The following is a 24,002-nucleotide window of genomic DNA, read 5'->3' on the forward strand; positions in this document are numbered from 1 at the left end:
TCTTAGTGCTCCCTATCAGTAAGAAACTCCATTTGCACAAGATGATAAAACAGTTAAAACCATTGTTCATAATCATTTGAAGATTGTAAATTTTGAAATTAAAGAACCTAATAGCTTATCCTTTTCTTATCCTGACAAATCAGTGTTTAAATTTCTTATGATAAAGCAAAAGTATTTCGAATTTGAACTTTTACGTATCTTGTGTTTCAAAATAATAATGAAGGTCTAATTTCTGCACTGCATGCACATTGTGAAAGCAGTCGTCCTGTGGCTGCACGGAAACCACTGAAGGGGCTTCTCGTGTGTCTGCTGCAGATGGACAGGAGAACCTAACAGACGTCAAGACAGAGATTCTGGGCTACTACTTGTTGCTCGGCTGACCAGAAAGCCCCACCATGTTTTCAACGCCCGGCCATCCCCCGCTGACTGCATCTCAGACTGAGTTCCAAGCTCTGAGCACCTGGCAGCAAACTCCCTGCTGGTCCTCACGCTTTCTCTAGGATGGTTAGTGGTGTGCTCTGAGGCCAGCTGCTTCGATGCCCAGCTGGTGGACCACCTGCTTGGCTGCACCCAGGGCATCACAGTGGAGCAATACATGGTAAGTGTGGCTCGCTGTCCTCTCTGGGGACTATGAGGGTGGTCCTTGGCCTCCTGCACTGCTTGGACCACTCTCCAAGGAAGCTGTGATGAGATTTCTGTTGATTAGAGGCACCTGGCTCCAAACTTCAGCTACTCCAAGTCCCGTGGGGCACTCTGAGTGCTGAGAGACTCAGTAATTCAGAGCACACCTGGAATCCATTTGGGCACACCACTGTGAGACAGCCCAAGGTCGGGAAGCTCTGCCTTAGAGAATTCTGCCTGGTCCTAGGTGAGTACCCCATGGCCCAGAGTGGGGTATGACGCACCCCAGGTCACATGCTAAGTTCATGACAGAGCTGAGACCGGAACCTAACTCTTTTGGCTCCTGGCACCACAACCATGTAGGTCCTTCATTTCTTGTCCTTATTTTTCCCTCCCTGCTTCCTTCCTCCCATTGACTCATTCACCACAAATCCCTCACATGCCTAGCTGACTAGCCAAAGACATTGGCTTATGCAGCACCTCCCACAGGGAGGGCAGTGTTTCTTGGACTTTGGCGTTCATGAGTACAGAACTTTAAAAATAGGCGTATTTTGCTGCTGTGTCTTTGGGAAGAAAGTTGACGCAGGAAGAGAGAAGAGTGAAAGTTTACAGTAGGACGCATGAGGCAGTATTTCCCTTATACTCCATCTTATTTCTTGGGCTGAGTCTTATGCTGAACACTTGATCTTGGTGACCCGTAAGGAGACCCAAAGGCTACAAATACATGCAAGTTCAAAATAACAGGTTATTTTATCCGATACAGAATGGAAATAATTTCAGATGTTTGAAGGGGTATGCAGCGGTTTCCAAATTCCTGTGTGCATGAGAATCTCCTCGGAAGCCCGTTTAACTTATCTGGGCAAGCAATTCTAAATCAGCTGATTTGGCCGGGAGCCCAAGGGTCTGCATTTTAACAAGCACTCTGGGATTATCTGATTGAGAAATGCTGAAACGAGTGAGAGCTCAGAGCTCGAATATGCTATATAATGGGGATACTGCAAAAGGTGAGAGGAAAATGAATTTTTTTAATTTAAAGAATTCCGATTTTTCCAGGGTAACTCCTATTCAGAATATTCATGTTGTAAATTATTTCCTAGAGACAAAAAAAAACCTTTCCTTCCCTCTCTGCTCTCCTCTTCTACTTTTATCTGTTTTGAAGCTGGGATGTTTGGTGTTAGTCCTTCAATGAGTGCAAGCCATTTCTATAAAACCCCTAGTCAAGCCCTGGCTTCCTAGGTCTTCTTTGACCCTTTGCTCTGCACTCCAAAGTCCAAAGACCTGCTAAAGCTCTATTTGTTTGGGGCAACCTGATTAGATACACATGTGCCAGACAACCTGCACCTCCCCCACCCCCCCACCACTGCACCCCCCGCCCGCTCTCTGTCCGCAGAAAAGATGAGGCGGCCAGTGGAAGAACAGGCTAGAGACAGTGTGCAAGTGACAGCCTTTCCGAATGCAGGCTGGGAAAGGCCCAGACGCCCTCAGCAGCCACGGTGGAGGCCTGGCTCAGGAAACCACATGACAGAGGCCATAATGTAGGCCCAGAAACAGGCTCACGAACACATTTTTACCCCGAGTTAATTTTTTTCTTCTCAAAGTCCTTTGAAACAAATCTTACATGTGTACGTGTGTCATATTATATGGTTATCTTTGTGTTAGGTGTGTGAGTGTATGATTGCTACCACTTTACTAAAGAGAAGATTGAGAGCCCCTGACATCCACATCGAAGACTGTGAACCCTAGTTTCCACATCTTTAAAACAAATACAATTGGTAAAAAAAATCTGTAAGACAAGCATTCTCAAACTTTTAACAGGCATTAAAGATCACTTGGGGAGCTTGTTAAAATGCATACTTGTAGGGGTCCTGGTCCCAATGATGCTGATTCAGGAAGTTTCAATAGGGCACAGGCATCTGCATTTTTCACAAGCTCCTGAGTGACTCTGCTAGAGCTGGTCTGTAGACAACACTTTCAGGGCTGGGGGTCGCTCCACTCACACTGTGTGGATTGTCCATCTCCCTCTGTAGTTAACCCATCACCAAGTGCTGGTGATTATTCAAGCAAAATACTTGCCTGATCCACTGCTTCCTTTTAATCCCACAGCAACGCTGATTTTGTCAGAATCGTGGCGATGGCTTCTGGTTTGAATTCCTGCCTCCACGATGCCGCCCTTCCTGCTCTCCTATTAAAGTCTACTTACATCCTAAAATCTCATCAGAACCATGCAGCGACTGCTAGTTGTCTGTGTGATGAAATCCAGACTCCTTAATCTAGCAATTGTCCCCAAATCCTTATCTTCCACATGTCCTCCACGAGAACGATCTGCACAGAGAGGACTTGATTGCTGGAGGACTCCTGAATGAGTGTGGTTTGTCCTCGCCACCAGGCCCCTTACTCATGCCTCATCTTCTTCCTGACATTCTGCCCTGACCATTCTGTACCCACTGTCCAACTCCTATTCATTTTTTGAAGCCCAGCCTTAAAGTTTACCTCCTAGGTGATGTCTTCTCCCACCATCCTTCTTGCCTTGAGCTCTTCTTTATTCCTATACCTCCAGCTCAGCACCGGGAGACAAACATTCACCTTTTCTGCCTGCATTGTGGCTTATCTGAGCAGCCTCCCTCCCCTTGAGCACAGGGGTGTGTTTGGTGCTTGTGCACGTCAGTGTCTTCCACAGGGCTTCGCTAGGAGTAGGTATTTGGTACAGACTTCTGCGGAGTCTTTCCTCACGGAAGCCTTTACTGGATAAATAACAAAACTAGCGTATGCTTGAATGAGCTAATTAACTTCTGACATTTTTCTCTGTTTGCAAAATAGAAGAACCAAAACAGGATACTCCTCATCCCAGGATGTTACAAGAAATGATTTTTTTAAATGAATAATTGTTGACTAAGAAACGAAATGCGCAGGTGCCCCTTACTGCTTAGATTAAGAACGCTTCCTTTAAGTAATAACACTAGCTTTTTTCCCCTCCGTGAAGGATTTCCTGACAGCCTCAGACATCCTTGCTGTTGTTAATCGTGATCACGTTTACTGAACGTTAGAAAGATTCGGGCACTCTCAAATACTTCAGATACGTTATTGTATGTAATTTTCAAAATGGCTCTATGTGTTAGTCATTATTAACTTTATTTTATAGAGGAGGAAATTGAGGCTTAAGAGATTAAATAATGTAGTAAAAATCACCAGCTAGGGTCAAGCTGGAATCTGCATCTGGGTCGGTCTGATCCCAAAGCCTCAGCACTGAGTCCTTGCATCACCCTGCGAACCTAACATCCTGCCGACCTAGCATCCCAGGGCCTTTGCTTACAGCTGTTGCTTGCAGGCTGGTTGTCAGGGGAGACTGCAAACTCTTTGCAAGTGGTCTACGTCTTTAGCACACAGTAGGTGCTCCATGAAAGCCAAATGAGCACAGATTGGAGGGGAAAGTCAGAATGAGAAATTGGCTACAACATGTCCCAGGCCAGGTGATAGATCATGCTAAGTGCTAATAAGAGGCATCTGCAAGGTGACAGGCAGAGGAGGGAGGGGGTGGCTCCAGCGGCCATCAGGAAGGGCTGCGTGGAGGAGGTTGCCTTTGAGACAGCCATGCCCCCTTATCCTAGGGCCCCTGCCTCAATGCCCTTGACTTGTAAATGCCCCTGACCTGTAACTAACATGGCACGCAGAGCATAGGGTCCTAAACCACTTAATAATTACAGACAGTCTGTGTGTCACTTGGGGTCTCAGTTGTGAACACAGAACCCACCCTAACTAGTTTAAAGCAGAAAAGGAATTCAGTGGGGGGTCTCAGGGGGCTGACAGAGTCTCCAGGAGGGCCAGAGAGTCAGGGTTAGGGCTGTTCAACTGGAAATAACACTCCAAACCCTTTGTAGACAAGGTGATCACACCACCGCCGCTACTGCTCACGGTGATGGTGCTAGACCGAGAGTGCCCGAACCTCAGTCAATGCTGCACCCCAAAGCTGGACACTCCAGCCCCATCTTTGTTCAAAGGTGGAGTCCATGCGTGTCTGCATCACCACACTGCTCTCTACCTAATCAAAGAGCATGAGGTTGCCCGGGGAAGCACAGCTTTATGTACTGGCATCTGAGCTTCAAGAAAAGCCAGGAGGGAGACTTCTGGCTTCTAACTTGGCAGAGCCAAATTCAGAACATAAACCATTCTCCTGGACGTAGGAAGGGAGTAGGAAAGATACCGAGGGGTCCTATGAAGTCGAATAGAGGTCAATATCTTACCACAGCAACAGTAGCTGGAACTTACTGAGCATGTACTATGCGGCAGGCATTTTGCATACATTCCCCTTTCTTCATTGCAGAAGCCACACGACTGACAGTACCAGCAGCGCCACTCCCAGGGCCAGGAGAGGTTAGCTGTTTAAGGCCGAACATCTGAGGTGTTAAACTCTATACCAGGTTAGAGCAGCGGTCCCTGCTGCTTTCCAGAACTTCCTGTGTCATACACCCTTTTTATTTTACTGCAATTATGTATTTAATGGCTGCCTCTGCTGCCGAGTGCCATGGGCATCCAGGAAACCTGCCTGTCCTGTTCACTGTTGTATCCCCGGCACCTGTTATATTTATTCATTCAGTAAACAGCTGCTCAACTCCCACTGTGCGTCTGGCACATTCAAACATTTATTCAACAATGATGCATTGAATTCGTCTACGGTGCTAGGCACTGTCACTAGGTGCTGAGGGTACAGACAGGTCCCTGCCTCACAGAATTTACATTCTGCCTGAGGGAGACAGACAATCAACAAACAGATGTATAAAAAAGCTCGAAGCAATAAGTGCTATGAGGAAGAATAAAGCAAAGGAGGGGAAGAGAGTAAAGGGGTGGTGGGGAGGGCCTTTTTGCAGAGAAGGCATTTGATACACACTAGAATGAAGGAGAGAATGACCCCTGTGAAGATCTGGGGAACCATGCCCTAGGTGACGGGATTAGCATGTGCAAAAGCCCTGAGGTGGTAATGAACTTGGCCTGGTCTGGTTAAAGCACAAAGAATAAAGGGGAAAGTGTTTGGAGATGATATCAGAGAGATAGTCTGGCAAAGTTGTGTACAGCCTTGAAGCCACACCCTCATAGGGACTTTAGGTTTTATTCAATACAAGGGCAGCACTGGGGCGTCTTGAGCAAGGGAGAGCCATGATCTGATTTAATTTTAATAGATTATTGCAGAGGCTCTGTGGAGGTTAGCCAGGGAGTGGGGCAGGACTTGAAGCGGGGAGGCTGTCTCGGCTATTTTGGCAGTAGAACAGGAGAGAGCTTGGACTGGGTGACGGTACTGGGGACGAGGTGGCTGCATTTGGGGTCTATTTTGAAGGGGGAGCAAACAGGTTTCCTAACATACTCAGGACAGGGGAAGAAAACTGACTTGAGTAACTGGGTGAATGGAGATGCCATTTCCTGAGATGCAGAAGACTTGGGCAGGGGGAGCTCGAGAGGAGAAGCCAAGACTTCATAGTTTGGACAGATTCTTGGAGGGGCTCGCTCGACCTCCCAGCGGAGCCATTCAGCGGCGTTGGTATATGAGCTGGGATTTCAGAGGAGTGGTCAGGACCAGACGTACAAACTTGGGAGACATGTGTGCACAGATGGCGTTTCAAGCCTTAAGACTAGATGGGGTCGTCTTAGTTAGAACTCAATAACTCCTTGCCAAATATTGAGTGGATTCTTAGGGCTACAGATTGAACTGAAATATAGGTCGAACTCAAAGTCTTAAGACACATAACTTGCACTGCTCAGTCTTTTGACCTTGGGCAATGTCCTTTCTGCATTTCAAGACAGGAAGAGGAAACAATTTTGCTGAGGGAGGGAGAGAGAGAGACTGATAGAGGATAGAGCCACTGAGAAAAAAGGAGTGGAAAGAGGAGTGCCAGATGGAGCAACAAACATAAAAGGAGATGCCAGCAGCAGGATGGGGAAGAGGAGGACAAGAGCCTAACATTCCTGGGTGGGCCTCTAATCCTGCATTCTCCTGCACTGTCGCGTGTGTACTGACTATCACCCTCTGCCTGGTGGTGAGCACTTTCTTTGGTTTTGTTGACTGCATTTTCTAGAAATACTCATAAAGCTCACTGACAAGGCCTCTTGGGAACAATTTGTTTCTCTTTGGTATCAGGAATAGCTATCTTTTCTTGAGAAATTTAGTACAGTCCTAAGAAATCTTAGCATCCCGTGACTGATCGGGCTTCTTTTCACGTGTTGATGCTGGGAAGCTTAGAGCCTTGGGAGCGCATTTCTGCATGAGCCTCATTCCAGCTCCATTTTTATCCCCCGCGTCAGGTCTGTCTTTTTTATTTAGATGTGCTTCTGGTTTAAATTTCTTTGCAGTCTCTAAACATCTCAGACAGCTACATCGACTACTCTGCAGAGCAAGGCAGGGACTAACCAACGAATGCAGCATCAGGAAGAGCCTTCATTTCAAATCACCAGTTCCACTGCCCTTATCTGACATGTGTCTCCACTTCTGGCTGAGAAATTACATGACTCAGTTCCATCAAGGGATTGTGCCTCAAGTTTCTGCTCTGTCATCTTTTTCCAGGGAGGCAGTAAATGAGCTCAGTTCTTCCTCCAGTCACTCTGAGAATGAGGCATAGGATTAGCTTAACTGCTTATCCCAGAAATAAAAGAGACCCAAACATTGCCAACACACTTATCATCACCTCTGGAGTCAAATTAGGCTAATTCAGCTCCATCCAGAAAAAAAGTCATTGCAGTCTCTTGCTGTCTTTGGCTTGTAGCAGGGGTCCCAACTTGATAGGCTAAGTTGTACTCGTCCTAGGATAGAGACAGTCCCAAGCACAAATAGAGGACAGGTGGCTTGGCCCTCCAAGTGTGTGTCCACTTGAAGGACAACTGCCTGAGCCAGAGTCAGCTCCCGTCTGGAATGGAGAGGTCTCCATGCTCCAGAAGCACGGTCACATCATATAGTCTTTGGCATTGGTTGTGACAGGAGACATCACTGCTACAAGCCTGAAGGGGAAAAGAGGAAGCTGGTAACCAAGAACGCTACATGAGACGGGCCACTTCCTGGGAACTCCCAGAAAGAGCAGAGGAGTTCGAGGGGGCTGGAATTACTGCAAAAGCAGGTGAAGGAAGAGCCAGAGAAATACCGCTTTGGTAATGAGTTATTGAAACCCAAGCTGGTTTGGCCTGGAGAAATTCTAGTGGGATATTATTTTTAGAAAGGGTTGAACTCTTGACAGCATAGAGTATGTTTATTTTGATCTCCTTCTGTTAACTTCCATGAAGATGAGTGGATTTCCCCGTAGTGCAGAAGCAGCCCTTGTGAGCTCACTGTTGGGAAGGCGAAGGCCATCTGCCGGAGAAGGGGGTGTGTTTCCAGTCACTTGTGAACCTTTATCAGGAACTGATTACAGAATTCCACTGTGCTTGGGGCAGGTCTACTTATAGAAAAGAAGGTGGTTGGCATGGAAACTGCCGATAGCTACAGTGCTCTCTGGGCCTGAATGAGGAGCTAAAAGCCCTCTGACCAAATTATTGTCTCTAGCCAAAAAGCCGAGGGGCTTCAAGACTGTTCTAATACTAGACTTCTGGTTTGTGCATGGCTCTTCCACTCCAGCTGTGAAATGTGCTGTGAAATCAGGTCCCTTCCGATGAGGAGGAAGATAATGACTCAAGCAGGCGACATACCCCTCAAGAAGCTGTCTCTTTGGAGCGTGCAAATTCACTCCTGTCTTTGCATTTGTCTTAGCCTGGCTTATACTGCAGAGAGAGCAAGGCAGGTGGGAGGTGGATATCTAATACATCTAATATAGAGGGACTGGGGCCAGAGGATTGTATAATACTTCTCTGTTTGGTTTGCACTAATGATTTAAGCAGGCCCAGAGTCCCAAAGATGGATGGCACAGACTAAGGACAACTTGACTGCCTTTCACTTAAAGTATTGCCCTCTTAAATTCCAGCTCTACTACTTAAAGGTTCTTTGACATTAGGCAAATCCCTCTAGCCCTGGAAGCCCCAGATGCCTCATACCAGTTACTAGATCAAAGAGTTATTCAAAGAACAAATGAGAAACTGCACGTGACAAGTGTTTGGTATTTTTCTTTCAAATATTAGGAATTAATGCCACTTTTGTGTAGGTTCATGGAAAGAGGTTAGCACCCAGTTCAGGGCAATGTTGCATCTTACTGAATCCTGTGTGCCCTGACTCTGGCATAGTGCCCAGTTTACTGGAGGAGTTTAGTAAATATTTGTTGTTGAAGAAATGAGAAAGGGCTGCAGTCAGTTTGCTTGGAATCTTTTTGATATTTGACTCCAAGAATTGGAAGAGAAGTCTCGAGGTCCTCTGGGCCGTGCCTGTCCTCTGGCCACACAGGAGAGGCAGTTGGTAAGAATGAAAGCCCTGCCAAGGATGTGAGTCTCACAGCTGACCAACAGGGGTGTGGACTAGAGCTCCAATGGGACACCAAACAGAGCATATCTGGCCTACTTTTAGATAAAGCAGACTGTTTTCTCATAAGATCCACTACCTCTAAAATAATTCCACCATCCTCATCTTCCTGTTGGTTTATGAGACAACGTCTCTAGAAGACTCTTATTGGAAATACAAATATGTTCTCAGAGAATGGCAGTTTGCAAAGTCACTAGTAAGTTCTGGAATCAGCAAAGAGTAGGGACCACTGAACAGTAAGCTTCTCAGGGGTGGAGGAGGGATGGAGAGTGGAGTCGATTTGGGATTGATTCTCCAGGAGCGTGAAGATGCTGATGTCCCCAAGCTGAGGGCAACACAAAGCACTGGGGAGAGGAGGACTCAGAGCATGTGGGAGAGGCTTCTGAGGCAGATGTGGCAAACTCTGCCATTTAGACCAATTTTTCAGGTAGTTAAAAATTTCAAAGCATGATTTCCTTAATGTTCTTGTGACCACTGTGCGAGGATCATGGTCATCACCCCACAGTTTCAAGTGAGGAAACCGAGGCCCATATCAGTTGAGTGGTCTGTTTGACGTCCCTCAGATATTATGTAGCAAAAGTGAAGCTAAAGATATTTCTTTTGACTCCTAATTGAGCATTTTTTATTAAACCCTGCTGCCTCTCTGACTTGGACAGCCTACCAACAAAACAACAACAATAAAATAAAGATAATACCAGCAGCCCTCTGGCATGTTGCTGTTACAGTGCAGCAGGCTTTATGCTAACTAACTGAGAAGGATTTTGTCATTTATTAATCATTACCTGCATTTGACAGATGTGGGCAGTGAGTCATGGAGGGGATAAATACTGTGCCCACACTCCTGCAGCACATGAGAGATGGAGCATGGACTCAAATCCAGGTCTGTCTGCTGTCAAAGCCTGGGAGTGCTTGAAGCTCTTGCACTAAAGGATCTTTGGGTTGGAAGGATCTTAAAGGTTGTTTGGCATAATCACCCATCTACATCCTTCTCCAATGTCCCCCTAAATGATTCTCCGTGTGTTTGGCCTAGAGAAATCTACCTCCCTGTTGCTTGGGACAGCTTGTTCCATTTTAGAACAGTTCTCATGGTTATATCACCAAAGGGAGAGATTTGTGTTCTTTCAGCAGCAGACACAAGAACGCTTTCATAGGAAAACACTTTGATAGCCTCACTTGAGGCAGGTCGAAGCCTCTCAAGGTCTGGGAGTCAGCTGGTGCCACTTTAGAGAATGGGACGAGCAGATTACATGAGAGGGGTGAGTCATAGCTCTTGAGGGCTTGGAGAATGAGGAGATGGGAAGGGGGACAGGAAGGAGGAAGGTGAATAAAATGGGGGCGTTCTGTGTGCTTCTTCACGTGTCTCCTCTTTAACCACCACCCCCAAATCAAAAATCAAAACACTTCCGTGAAGTCTACGAAACGCTAGGTCATTTTTTGGATGTTTATGGAAACCTTTGAAAGGGTTGGCCTGAGGATATTCCCAAAGGAATAGAGGTAGTGCCTAGATTCAGGGGAGCTGCCCACATGAGTGTAATGCCCAGAGAACTGGCCAATGACTCTGGGAGGAAGGCTTTCCTAGGTGGTGGACTGGCAGCTGGCGGGAGCTCTGGTTAGATCTCACAGTCTAGGAAGGCCTCAGTTGATGCTTTAGCTACAGTTAGAAGACTTTCTCCAGATCATTGCACTATGTGTTTTCTTTGAGCTGGATTGTTCCAGTAGAGAAGGGGAAAATTAGTCCAGTAGACTCTTAACATGCAAATGAGATATTTTTTGAGACTTTCTCAAGTCCTCATCTTTACGAATATTACCATAGCCCATGAGCTCATATACATTAATCTGTAAAATGAGGGAAGTGATATCTCCCCAACAGGGCTCTTTGTGAGGACCAAGGGGAATCATGCATTAACTGGAGATCAAACTCCATAGAGAGTCTGATGCCACGCAGTCAGCTAAGCTCACTCATTTGCTAAACGGCTTGCTTTTCAAAGTGTGATCCAAATTTGTGCCTCAGCAAAATTAAAAAATGGTGGCATAACATGGCCGTTGGAGGGAAGCTTGAAAATAACTGAAACCTCAAATGTAAAAATTTCAAGGGCCCAGACTGACCCATCTCAAGCAATGGTATTCAGAGTATCTTTCACTTTCTCTGGGTCTTTGCATGTCAGCCATCAGTTTCACACTTAAAAAGATGAATAATGCAGAATAGTAGTGCCATCTTTTTCTTCCAGCTAATAATGATCTCATCGCAGAGGCCTAATGCTCCCTCCTCCTAGTTTATATCTGAGAGCAGGCGTAGCTATTGATTAGATCCTCACTCCTTGCCTCTTAAGTCATCAGCGGAGCTAGAAAGAGATCTTGTCTAACTGTGGCTGGAGTCGTGTTGAGGATGAGGAAAGGGCTGGAATCAGATCAAATTTTGGCTAGATGCCAGGTTTGTGGGCTAAGATCATCTTTTTTTGTCTCCTGGGGGATTTGTGAGAGGCAAGAACTCCACTTGTTTGATTAGAGAACATGAAATGTAACAGTAAAGAGAATGAGTTAGATTGGTATCACAAATACTTTTGGGAAGGATAGGGTGGCCCCCAAAACATTGTAAGCATCATGGGTGAGCCGGAACTTCGAGTTTGCATGTTTATGCCATCTACGTGAGCCCCTGAGCATGGAATGGTTGCCTCTCCTTGGAAAGGGACCAGCTCAGGTCCCCAGTGCTCTGAAGATAAGACAGGGGAAGCGATGACAAGAGGGGAGAGGCTGAGAAATTGCATTCCCAGGATGATCAGAGGGGATCAGCAGAATGACTCAGGAATGTTGTTTCTTGCAGGAAAAACGTGGCATTATCTCAGAACCATCTGGTGGCAGCGGGAACAAGAAGGGGGAAGGAGGCTCTGAGCCGTGGTCACGTAGGCTTGTCTTGCTGTTTGCAGACGCCCACAATCAAGCTATTTCCTGACAGAAGTGGGTCAGCTAATGGCCCGGGCTCAGGACAGAATGGAGTTTCAAGGGATGAGAGCGAGGATCTGGAGAGGCTGTAGGATTCCTTTAGCAAGAAAACTTGGAGACGCTCCTTGAAGCTTCCTGTAACATGGGTAAAGTCTCCAGCCTTGGGGAGAGCGCAGGGTGCCCTTGATCTTTCAGTGTAAGAGTGGTCTGCAGTCAGGTGGGCCAACTCTCTAGGAAGCAGCGTGCGATGGCATTTGTGGTACCCTCGGTTTCAAGCTGGCGGCACATGCCTTTTATTTAGCCTACGTAAGTGATGACAGAACTGTTGGATTAGTTCTCAATTTTAGGATATCAAGATATTCACATAAAAGACAGATTTCTGACTCTTTCTGAAGAATGGAAAATCTAGCAACTCTGGGCCCTCCTCATCTCACAACAGTTGCCTGGAGGTGAGCAGCCACTGCTCCTAGAAGCCAGGGAGTGACTCTCCGCGCCCCCATACTCCCCATCCATCCACTTTCCTCAGAGCCCCTGTAGGCATCTGCATTTGTGAGGCCTGCTCTAGAATGCAACAGCAATGAAGGCAAGGAATGGGTATATGTACTGAGTGGAACTTTGTCCCCATCACCTGTCTGCACAGTGCTGGGCAGTACACAGGCGTTTGATAAATATTTATTTAATAACAGACAGTGAATGAATACAGCTCCATAGAAGCAAAACAGATCTGCATTTAAATGCAAGCTGTGTGATCTTGAGTGAGTGATTGCACTTTCTAAGTCTCTGTTTCCCTCATTTATAAATGAGGGATAAAAGTACTGACCTCGTAGGGCAGGCTGAGAGGATGAATGCAGCACGCTCAGCCTGGTGCCGGCACATAATGAGCACCCGATAAATATTTGCTGAAAAGCTGAAGCAATGTTTAGCCACAGGGCTGTGGTCCCTGGGCGTCCTTTGGTTGAATAGAGTAGAAATTTGTTTCATTAAGCAAGCGTGGGAATTGCAACGGGCCAGAAGGGATTGCAGATGGTGACCGAAATAGCACTTCTCGTGGGGGTGTGGGCTTGCCGGGCAGGGAAGGCTAACTTGTTCCTCAGTTTCATTGTTGACCATCAGGGCAATAGCGTAGTTTGAAGCAAGAGGGAGGAAGCTATGGGGTGAATATAGGACTGAGGTAAGGTGATGAGTACAAGCTCTAGAGACACACAGATGCTTAAGATGTGCCAGACACTTTACTAGGCTACTAAATACATTTGAGAACTCAGTTTTCTCTGTTAGAAAACAAAGGTAATAATGCCCACCTCTTGGGATTTGATCTGATTAGTCCATATATGAACCCATAAAACATGCTTCACACATTAGCTTAGTATATAGGAGATGCTCAGCAAATGATATATTTATTGGTATGAGAAGAAAAACACTGCTTTGAGGTTTGAAGACCTGAGTGCTGTCTTTCTTCCATCACCTGTCCGTGTGACCCCCCAGCCACCCCCCTCCCATGTCTGGGACTCTGTTTCCTGTAATGTGAGTTAGCTTGTGTAGTGGATGCTGTGCTGTGCCACCCAAACCCTGCTTCAGAACAAAGGCATTCCATACCCCAGGGGCTGGGGTGTTGGCCACTGATGACCCATCCTGATTCTCCTCTTGGAGGACTGCTTTAGCCAAAGGCAACCACCTCATCCAAGATTACACACACCCCCTCCCCAGAGGCAGGTCCATGCAGAGGGACAAAGTGCAGAGAAGTTGATTTAGGACATCTCTGGAGGGTCATCCAAGGTTCAGAGCTCTTTCGTGGGATCAGCTGACTCCTCTGTTTCCTTGTAATTCAACTTCTCCTTCTGCCCGTCCCATTACCCTCACTCCGTTACAGATGTTTTGCAGCCCACGCACTCCAAGAAACATCTGAGTACAGAGCTCCCTCTCAGAGTCTGCGTCCAGGGCACTTGACCAATGGCAGTTTGGGTGATTTCAGCTTCACTCTCTCTGAGCTCAAATTTTTTGGCTTGCCATATTTGGGTTAGATTATAAGGAATTGGCCTGTATTACAGAGGAAGATCAAGGTTATCTTCCTGTGAAATTTTTAATATAGACTCTAGAGAATTCTCCCGTAAGGATCTTAAAATAATGTAGGATTAAGGCAAATATTTTCTGGAAGGACAGAGGGATTCAACTGGGTGACAGACCTCATCTGGCGCAGCTGACGCGGGATTTTGGAGCTTGAGGTGCACGTAGTGCAGCTCGATGAGAGAGGGCCTCCAGAGAAGATGGAAGGAAAATCCCGCCCCAAGCCTGGCGGATTGATCAACGTTTCTTCCTCAAAATGTTGCATGAGGTTCTGCTGAGACGGCATCTTCTCACCAGCAGGAGGAAGATACTTTGGTGGGGGATGCTGCCTCGTTCCAGAAAGAGGAAATTGTGAAAATCAGCTGGGACGGAGAGGGACAGAACAGTCCGGCAGCACCGGCTCTTGCTGGCAGCTTTCTCCCTAGCCTCAGGCATTTCTGTGCTAGGAATGGTGAGGGAAGCCAGCCTTTCCCTGCAAGAAGTAGGCATCTTGCCCGATGCAGGATGACCCCCAGATGTCGCTTCAGGACCCAAAGGGGAGAGTATGCCTAGCCCTCATAGCGTGGGTGTGGGCCCTCCAAGAACAATGTGTGCAAAAGGAGCCACAGCTGCAGCTGGTGTTTGCACCTGCTGTCCCTGGGGACCCGATTCTCGGAGTCGTAGGAGTCCTCTGTCTGGTTCAGACGCGAAGGTGCAGAGCCAGGAAGCTAAATTCATCCTTCACAAAGACTCCCACGAGACAGAAAGCACCCTGGCTAGGGACATGGGAGCCAAGATGTGAGCACAGTTTTAGGGTCTTAGTAGGGGAGGAGGAGGCCCTGCCTGCAGGACTAGGTACAGAACATCTGCCAGAGATTCCTGGGGCGTCAAAAGGAGTTAAGGATGTGTCTTGGAGGCATAAAACTGACTCTTCCTTGAGCAAGTTCTTTAACTTCTTTAAATGTATATGTCCCCTTCTGTCAAATAGGGATGGTAGTAAGAGTCCTGGCTTCACAGGTTGCCGGGAGTCCTAAGTGAGGTCACAGGTCCAGAGCGTTTGGCTCAGGTCCTGACTCTCAGCATGCACTGCCTGAGCGATTGCCGTCTTTATCCTCATTCTCCAAGGTGGCTGGAGCTGACAGGTGCAGGCTGGAGGAGTCTGGTGTAGGTGTTCTCAGGTCAAGCGCCCACCAGGAGTTGGTTTCAGAGACCCTGTAACACATAGCAACTCACGTCTGGAATTGTGATTGCATCTTGACTGGGTCATCCTTCTGCATTTAAAGTCTGAATCACCATCATCATAGGAAAGGCTTGTCTTTCCCTTCCAATATGCCAAGCTAGCTCCTACTGGTCCTCTTAATTCCCATGGGACTCTTGTTTAGTTCAACAGGAGGGCTCGGCAGAGCTGTTTTTCTCCATTATCAATGCATTATTACAACAGACTTTGATTCATTGAGTGCCTGCTATGTCCTCTCATTTCGTCCCATGCTCACTAGTCAGTGAGACAACTCCATCACATGGAATAGAAATCTCATGGAAAGGGGATGCTGGAAGAGAAGGAGAAAATGGGACAGAGGCAACGTGGTAGCACATAAAGCTTGTTCATGGGTACACGTGGGACCTCACCTGGGGACTCACTGGGGGGCACACTCCGGACCCAGAGGGTCTTCCTTAGCAAGTGGAGGCACAGCTAGCCACTGCACCTTAGCAAGTCCTTCCGAACTCTCTCCTCATCAAAGCTTTTGTGTTTTGCTATAAAACACCTTCAATATCCTTCTCCACGTCTCTGGGCCAGGAGTTTCCTCTGCCAATGAAAACGAACTTCAACTCCTACCACTTAACACTCTTCTTGACTGGGCGCTCGCCTTCCATTGAATCTTTTTCAGTGCTGGGATGGGGCTGGGAGAGGAAGGAAGTCTGCCCCTTAGGGTGGTCTCAGGATCACTGAGAAAAATCCCGCATTGTCTGTGAGCATCCAGAAGGACCTCTTTGTGGGCATTTCTTGGAAGCTTCCTAACACTCAAGATGGCAAGTGAGAGTTTGGGTCTTGGGGTCAGTCAGGACTGGATTTGAAGCTCTTTCGCCACTTGCTTCATGACCTTAGGCTGAGAAGGCACACTTTCTTCGGGCCTCAGTGTTTCTAACATGGAGATAGTGTCGACCTCATGCGACAAGACGACTGGATTGATAACTATACCGAGCACACTATTATGCGCCTGATTCTGCCCCAAGCTCTTTGTATGAATCATTTAATTCGCACAATATCTCTGTAACAAGACATTTCATTTTGTTAGCATCTCTGCTCATTTTTCTGGCTCATTGAGGGTTTTTGTTTGCTTATTTTAAACTTAATTCTATCACTTCCTACTTTTGACTTATCTACAACTGTAACACATGTGGCTTCTTCATCTTCATTCAATATGTTCTTTAAATATATATGGTAAAGACTATGGCCAAGAATTGAACACTAAGAAAACAGTGCTGAATCTTTGTACGTTAGAACACTAGAGGGTTTTTCAAGTAGTCAAATGGCCGACGTCCTTACCAGACAAATGAAATCTGAATCTCTGAGGGTAGGATCAGAGATTGATGTGTTTTAAAAGTTCCCCTGTCTATCCTAACAATTGGCCTGGACCGAGGGCCACAGTCCCACACCATGAACCTAGGGGTACTCATCCAGACTCATAAGCATGAAGGGATGTGAGTAAGACGGTTATCAGCTATGACTCTGTCTTATCGTTGCACCCACATTTCTGCAATTAACCCAGTTGTCAAATCTCCCTCTAAAATCAGAATACATAATTTTTAGCATGTTTCTGATCAGGCTGCTGTAGTAACCCTATCAGACAAGGTCCAGCTCCTACGTATGACTGTTTTCATGTCTGCTTGTTTAGACAGATGCTCTAAGATTTTGCCAAAATTAATGGCACAGGTTTACTGATTTTGAAATTTAGCTTTTGAAAATGAGAAACTTTGCCTATTTCCAGTCTTCTAGAACCTTGCTCCATACTTGTCAAAGATCATCAAAATGGCTCCCTCATCATACCCGCAAGCTTTCCCAACCCTGTGGGTTATAACTGATGTGTACTTGGAGGCTCAAGGTTAATTAAAGAATCTTTATACTCCTTTTCTATTCCTCACCTATTTCAGTTATATCCACGTGTTAGTTATTCATTCAATAAACATTTGGTGACTCTCAATTCTGTGCCTGGCATGTTCCAGAAAAATCATAACATATTCTAACACCCTGAGGGTAGCAGGCACTGGCAGCTTCCTGGCAGCTCTCTGAAGAAATCCTCTCCACAAATCCTGTCTTAACCTTCAGCATCTCAACTCTCTGACCCTCTCAGTGTGTTCAGGTCATCCAATGAGTTCCCGACTACTCCTTTTTGGCAGGACTCCCAGGAGGATAGCCTCAAAATTCGCTGCAGATATTAGTATCTAGTCTATCTTGGTGCCTCAGCTTCCATCCTCTTACACCACTGAGGTGAACAGGCTGATCACTCACTTATCAAACTTGGTAAATGAATGCAGAGCACAAACCTGCCCAGTTGGTTGTTTCCATAAAGGCTGTGTTTCCACACAGCATTCATACCTGAAACCAACTTGTAATTCTCCCAAACATGGCTGCATGTGCCGGAAGCCGGATTTCTCAGAGCCCACACATTGACTGTCACTTCCCTGCACTGGGTTTTCACAGTACATGGAAAACAGGTCAAAACTCTGCTGTGAAAAGGGGAGGTAAATTGGCCTTTCTATATCTTCCTTCCTGCTCATTCTCAGGTAATTCCAACTTTTATTATTCCACGATTATTGTCCCAAGTTCCCTTTACATACTAAGGAAGTTTATTACTATGGAGTCCTAGATTGTGCTGGATTGTTTAAAATTTTGACTCCTGTAACCCTCACAAACCCCGTGAAGGGGGTAGTGTTACATCTGTTTTCCAGTTTGGGAAGCTGCAATTCTGCGTTATTAGGGGAACTACCTGAGTTCTGAAAGACAGCAAGGGGCAGAGCTGGGATTCAGACCCGGTCAGTCTGATGCCCGGGCCACTGTGCTTCGCATCAGAGCAGCCACGCCCAGCCCCTCCCAGGGCAGCATCGCGCATGGATAACAACACCTATGCCCGCCGGATCCACATACACCTGAGGAGTCCTCAGCATTATCCCCATGGCCACTAATCACCTTTCAGAGCTGGCAGGCAAGTTGAAGGCTATTTGTCATCTCTTTACAGTATGATGGTACTGTTGTATTACCCATATCCTATACAGATTACTTGAACTTTTACAGCATCTCTCAAAAATATTAATTCTTTTCAATGAAATCCCCTTCCATTCTCTTGGAACAAAGACCAATTCTATGTGCTCACCGATGTTCTGCATTCTCTGGCCCCCTCCTGTCTTTCCAACCTCATCTTGAAGCTCTTTCTCCTTCTTTTTCTGTCCTCTAGACACAGTGGAACTCTTTCAGTTCCTCAAATCATCTCTGCTCCCTTCTTCCTCAGGGCCTTTGCACATGCTGCTCTTTCTCTCTGTAATATTTATCCTCTCCTTCTTTACCTGATTAACTTCTCTTCTTTAGACCTCTGCATGCTGTCTTTTGAGCCCCAGATAGATCAGATCAGACCCCCATCTATCCCTTCTAACACTATGGAACTTTGTTTCGTGGAACTTATCATGGTTTGTGACTATGATTCATTGTGTCTTTCTTTTGTTTTTAAGATTCTATTTTTCCTTCTTCTCCCCAAAGCCCCCCCCCCCCATTGTGTCTTTCTCTAATCAATTCTATCACTTTTCTATTTACTTTCATAGGCCCAGTATCTGGCACATAGAAGGCAGACAATAAACAAATAAATACAGACCAATGTCTTCAAATTTCCAACTGTGACAGGAGACTCCTGACTTGCCACCTTCCTTTGTGCTTGAGCATTTGAAGCATCAACCATAATAAAGGTACAGAGGACTGTCAGGAAATAATGCACTTGTGAAATGAGGCACCACCAGTCAGATGGCGCTCCCCCAGTCACACGCACGCGCACGCCGCTCTCCTGCTGGGCTGCCCCGTCTCCACCTGAAGCCAGCGGACAGAGTGATAAAGGAGGCAGTGGAAGTGCTGGGGTCAGGCTGGGGTTTGAGTTCCAGCTCTAATATTCTGTAGCTGTGCAACATTGGGCATGTGGTCTAACTTCTCTAGTCCTCAATTTCCTTGTCTGTCAAATCCCTCACTCGTGGAATTGCTGTGGAAATGTAAAGGGATAGTGAATCTGAAGCACCACCTCGCACAGAAACTGGCTTGTCGTATACGAATTCTTCCTTCCCTCACGGCACGCTACACACCTGGTAAAACCACAGTGCATTTCTTCAATCAAGTTATATGATTAAAAGAGCTGATCATATGTCATGGTGCATGGTTCTAAACATTCTCCCATGTACACCCATTTTAAACTCACAAGAGCCCTATGAAGCAAGTATTAGTGTTATCCGCATCATTTTACAAATGAGGAAACTGAGATTCAGAGAGATTAAACAACTCTCCCAAGGTCACACAGCTAATCATTATTGAGCCAGGATTTAAACCTGACCAGTCAGTTTATGCTTTTAGACCACTGCAGGATATTTGTTAGCTGGAGAATTGGCAAGGCGTCACAGGCAGCGAAAAGATCATTGACTTTGAAATGAGAAAAATCTCTCAGTTTTACTATTCGCTGGGTGACCTTGCCCATCTCGGGTCTCCCTTGTCTAAAATGTGGATACCACCCCCACCTACAGGGTGAGAGCCAAGTGAGATGACCAATGCAAAGCTCCTGGACACGCCAGCCCTCGGACACGTCGGCCCTTTCCTCTCAATCAGGCCGGGGTGATTTCTCTTTCGTTTATAAAAGTGCAACCTTGGAGTTTTCTCGCCAATAACCTGGGCAGGGTAAAGAGAACTTTGGCCCTTGACCAGCTTTAGAGTTTCTCAGACAAAAATTGTTGACGCAGAGCCCACACAAAGCTGGAAACTCACAGAGGAAGGACTGCACAGGCTCCAACCCAGCACAGACTTCCCTGAATTCTACAGTCTCAACACCTCTGAGGCTCTTGGAGAGCAAAGCCCGAGGTTCCGGAAAGCAGAGCCCAACCGGGGGAGGGGAGCTATGCTCCCCTGAATGGAGGGAGTCTGGAGACGGAGTGTAGCAGACAGGGCTCCAGCCAGGCGGCCCCGGCCCTCCAGACCCATCGTGAACTTCTCTCTGGGAACCTCCCCTGCACGGCATCCTCCAGCGTCGTGGTTTTCAAAAGAAAAACATTCTTTCTGACTTTGGCCCTTTGATTGTCAGTGTCCCTGCTCTGTAAAGGGAAGGGCCTGCCCAAGGTGGCCTCAGGACATACACTGAGTACCCTGAGCTCTACAGAAGGGGTTTGCACCTGCACAATGCCTTGTCTCATCCCTGACAGGGAGAACACGGTGGTCCCGATCCCCTAAGGCTGTTCTGAGGATGCGGTGGAGAGCAGATGCGCAGAGCTCAGGACAGGCCCGGCCCTTGGCCAGCACTCAGTGCGTGTGAGTGTATAGTCGTGTGACCACAGCGGTTAGGGGATAGGCTCCCGGCCCTGGATCGCAAGGCAAAATGAGTAAGGAAGCTAGAATTGGAACAAAGATCTCAGAGAACTGCAAGCCCAGCTCTTTCTGTCGCATGAAGCAGCCTCTCCCCAGGGTGCCTGAGCCTCAGTTTCCCACTTTGTACAGGAGACGGCTAAGCCCTGTTAGAGAGCGGGTAGGATGTGTCGTATGGGAACGCCGCCCCAACTCTCCTGCCCCCCATGCGATCCTGCCTCGTTAAAATCCTTTCCAGCCTCCCTCTCTCGGGGTTCCTCGTACCCTGACAGGCTTCCCTCAGCCCCAGAAACTCCATGTGGGCTAGAAGCACACACAGATTTTTCTGACCAATGTTTTCCTCCAAATTCCGGTTTTCTGATAGGCAGTGGACTCTGTCTCCTTGTCAAAAGGGTGCCTGTGACCCGCGGCAGTCCTCAGCCCGCAGATGGCACACCTGGCTCTGTGCTGGCCTGGGTCAGTTTGGCCATAGAACAAGAGCCATGTGCCAGGTCTGTGTGACTGAGGGGCAAGCAGCCCTGTTCCCACGGCAGCAGGTGTGCAGGGGCGGGTGGCACCAAGCTTGTGGCAATTTGGACTGGGGAGGGCAGCACAGCTGGGGGTGGCCTGACTGATGAAATGGGCAGGAATTTGGGGGATGAACAGAATTCTTTTTCTGCCTCCAGTTAGCTGAGGATCTTACACGAGAGACTCAGCTTCTCTGAGTTACAGCTTCCCTGCCAGTGAGAGATCTTAACTGCACTCCTTGTGGGGCCGGGGAGATTAAGAGGGTCATTAGCGGGAAGCCTCAGGCAGAGACTCGGTAGGAGACTCAATACCCCTTTCCTCTCCGCTTCTAATATAAATGCACATAGTGGGTCTGAGTCCCATGAAGATGAAAAGAGAAGGAAAAGTTAACAATGATAATTCACTCTTATTTGTGCTCTCTGCAATATGTCATTTTCTCTTCTTGTAGCCCTACGAGGTAGGGACTACCACTGTCCTCATCTTACACATGAGAAAACGGAGGCCTCCAGAGGTTAAGCAGCTTGCCCATCCCTAGGAGGTGGTGGAGCTGGGACGTGGACACAGGCTTTCGTCGCCCAAGCTCATCCTCCACCCAGGGCTGTCTGTCGGCTGTGAACTGAGCTGGCAGCTCTGAGTCAAGCAGCTGCGGACCAGCTCTTCTCAGCAAAGTGCTGCCACTTCCTTTCTTGGTTTAGCCTCAGCTGCACCCTTTTCTTTGGAAACCGTAGGTCTCCTGTTCGCTATCCACTCTCAGCCACACCAGGGGAAAACGTACAGCTAGGGCAGGAAGTACAGCCCTGGCAATCCAGTTGCTCTGACTGGGGATGTCTGGGCTGGCCAGGGCCCGGGGCTGAGGGCATCTGATGAATCTGGCTGTGATCTCCTCAAGGATGTGCTTCTAATTCTCTGCTGGACCAGTTCACCCCATCTTGGTGGGTGATTGCTCATCCTCTGTCAGGGCCTGGTCCTGGCTTTGCCCATTTCTTGCTCTCTTCCCTTGCTCACCCCTGCTTTTGACTTCCCACAGTCCTCCTTCACGCGGTCTTCAAGGCCTTTCACAATCCAGCCACATCCAGTTATCCCCTCACACCCCCAGGTGCCCCATGCAGTTGAACTTCTCTTCATGACACGTCAAAGCCCTCGGCCTTCCCACACACTGCTCTCTGTTTGGCAAGCCTGGCCACTTCTGCCCTCTCTAAATGGCAAACTCTTCAATGTCTTTCAAGACCAGGGCCACCACATGGCATGACTCTGCCATTTACATCGTAGTCTGTGGCAATTACACCATCACCTCCACCCACAACACACACTTTTGGATGAAAGGGACCTGAGCATTAGGGCAGGAGTGGAGAACCATACTGTGTCTGGATGTGAGGTGAGTAGAACTCCTGATTTCCATAGTCCCATCACCTCTCAAGTATGTATGGAGCCTTCCAGGTTCTGGGCAAAGGAACTCAGAGTCTGGCAGGTAAGGGGTGCTCTCTTGGGCAGCAAGACTGAAGTCTTGATCATATGCTCCACTTTCTGGTCTTAAGGTATCAAGCAGGAACGCCAGAGCTTGAAATGAGTGGGAAAACTGCCATTAGCCCCCTGCCCCCATGAGTACCATGGGCTGGTGGCTTCTCCCTTCGTCTGACTGCAAAGGGGTCCTCTGAAATAGTCTGTGGTTGGGAGAGACACATCTACTGCGCTTGCGTTTCCAATCATCTAGCTTTCTGGGTCCTTGATTTCTTTATCTGAAAAATGAGGGAATTGGATCTGGTTCTTGCTAATGCTCTTTCAAGTGTTGACATCCCTTAGCTGGTGCTCAAGACCTTTAAACAGATTTTTTCTTTTTTTCTTCTTTTTTCTAATTATAAAATAATGCATTCTAATTGTAGAAACTCTGAATAATATGGAGAAGCATAAAACAGAAGCCGATCAAAAACTCATCCCTGGGACTGGCCCTGTGGCTAAGTGATTAAATTCACACGTTCCACTTCGGCAGCCCAGGGTTTCCCAAGTTCAGATCCTGGGCACGGACATGGCACTGCTGGCCAGGCCATGCTGAGCTGGCATCCCACACAGCACAACCAGAAGGCCCTACAACTGGAATATACAACCATGTACTGGAGGGCTTTAGGGAGAAGAAGAGGAAAAGGCAGGTTGGTAGCAAATGTTAGCTCAGGGCCAATCTTTAGAGGAAAAAAACCAGCTTATCCCTCAGAAAAACCTAATATGATGTATTGGTCTTAAGTATTCTTTTCCCTGTAGTATGGATCTGTGTTTATGTGCTTATTTGTTTTATGTATTTATTATACAGTTGATAATAAGTTTAAACCTTAATGTATTAGAATATATAGTTAAATATTACTCAAAAATCTTATTTTAATGACATTATAAAATCCCATCATTTAGTTGCTTTAATGTTGTTGAACGCTGAGACTGTTTTAAGCTTTTTTGCCAACATAAATAATGTTGCAGTGAATATCTTATCTATAAACCTGTGTGTAGACTTAATCATTTCCTTAGTCAATTCCATTTAAAAATAGAATTCCTAAATTAAAAGACTAAAATGATTTTTAGGCTTTTGATATACGGTACCCAGATCTCTTTCAGAAGATTCGTGTTGACTGATGCTTCTGCCAGGGTGAGTAAGTGAGATGTGAGCACTAATTTTACTGGCATCTCAGTATTGGGTATGCACCTTTAAAAAAATTTTGTCAATTTCAGAAATGGTTATCTCATTGCTATTTTTTTTTTAAAGATTTTATTTTTTCCTTTTTCTCCCCAAAGCCCCCCGGTACATAGTTGTATATTCTTCGTTGTAGGTCCTTCTAGTTGTGGCATGTGGGACGCTGCCTCAGCGTGGTTTGATGAGCAGTGCCATGTCCGCGT

The 24,002-nt window shown here is 46.9% G+C and overlaps 1 long non-coding RNA gene across 1 annotated transcript; it reads left to right on the top strand.

The window, feature by feature from the left end:
* The first annotated feature begins 6,519 nt into the window (after positions 1-6,519).
* On the top strand, positions 6,520-23,607 carry LOC138924159 (uncharacterized). The gene is made up of 2 exons (XR_011438901.1): positions 6,520-6,644; positions 18,833-23,607. It is a non-coding gene; the product is annotated as an uncharacterized lncRNA (long non-coding RNA).
* The last annotated feature ends 395 nt before the right edge of the window (positions 23,608-24,002 follow it).

The sequence above is a fragment of the Equus caballus genome, chromosome 5 (genome assembly GCF_041296265.1).
Source record: "Equus caballus isolate H_3958 breed thoroughbred chromosome 5, TB-T2T, whole genome shotgun sequence".
Lineage (NCBI taxonomy): Eukaryota > Metazoa > Chordata > Mammalia > Perissodactyla > Equidae > Equus > Equus caballus.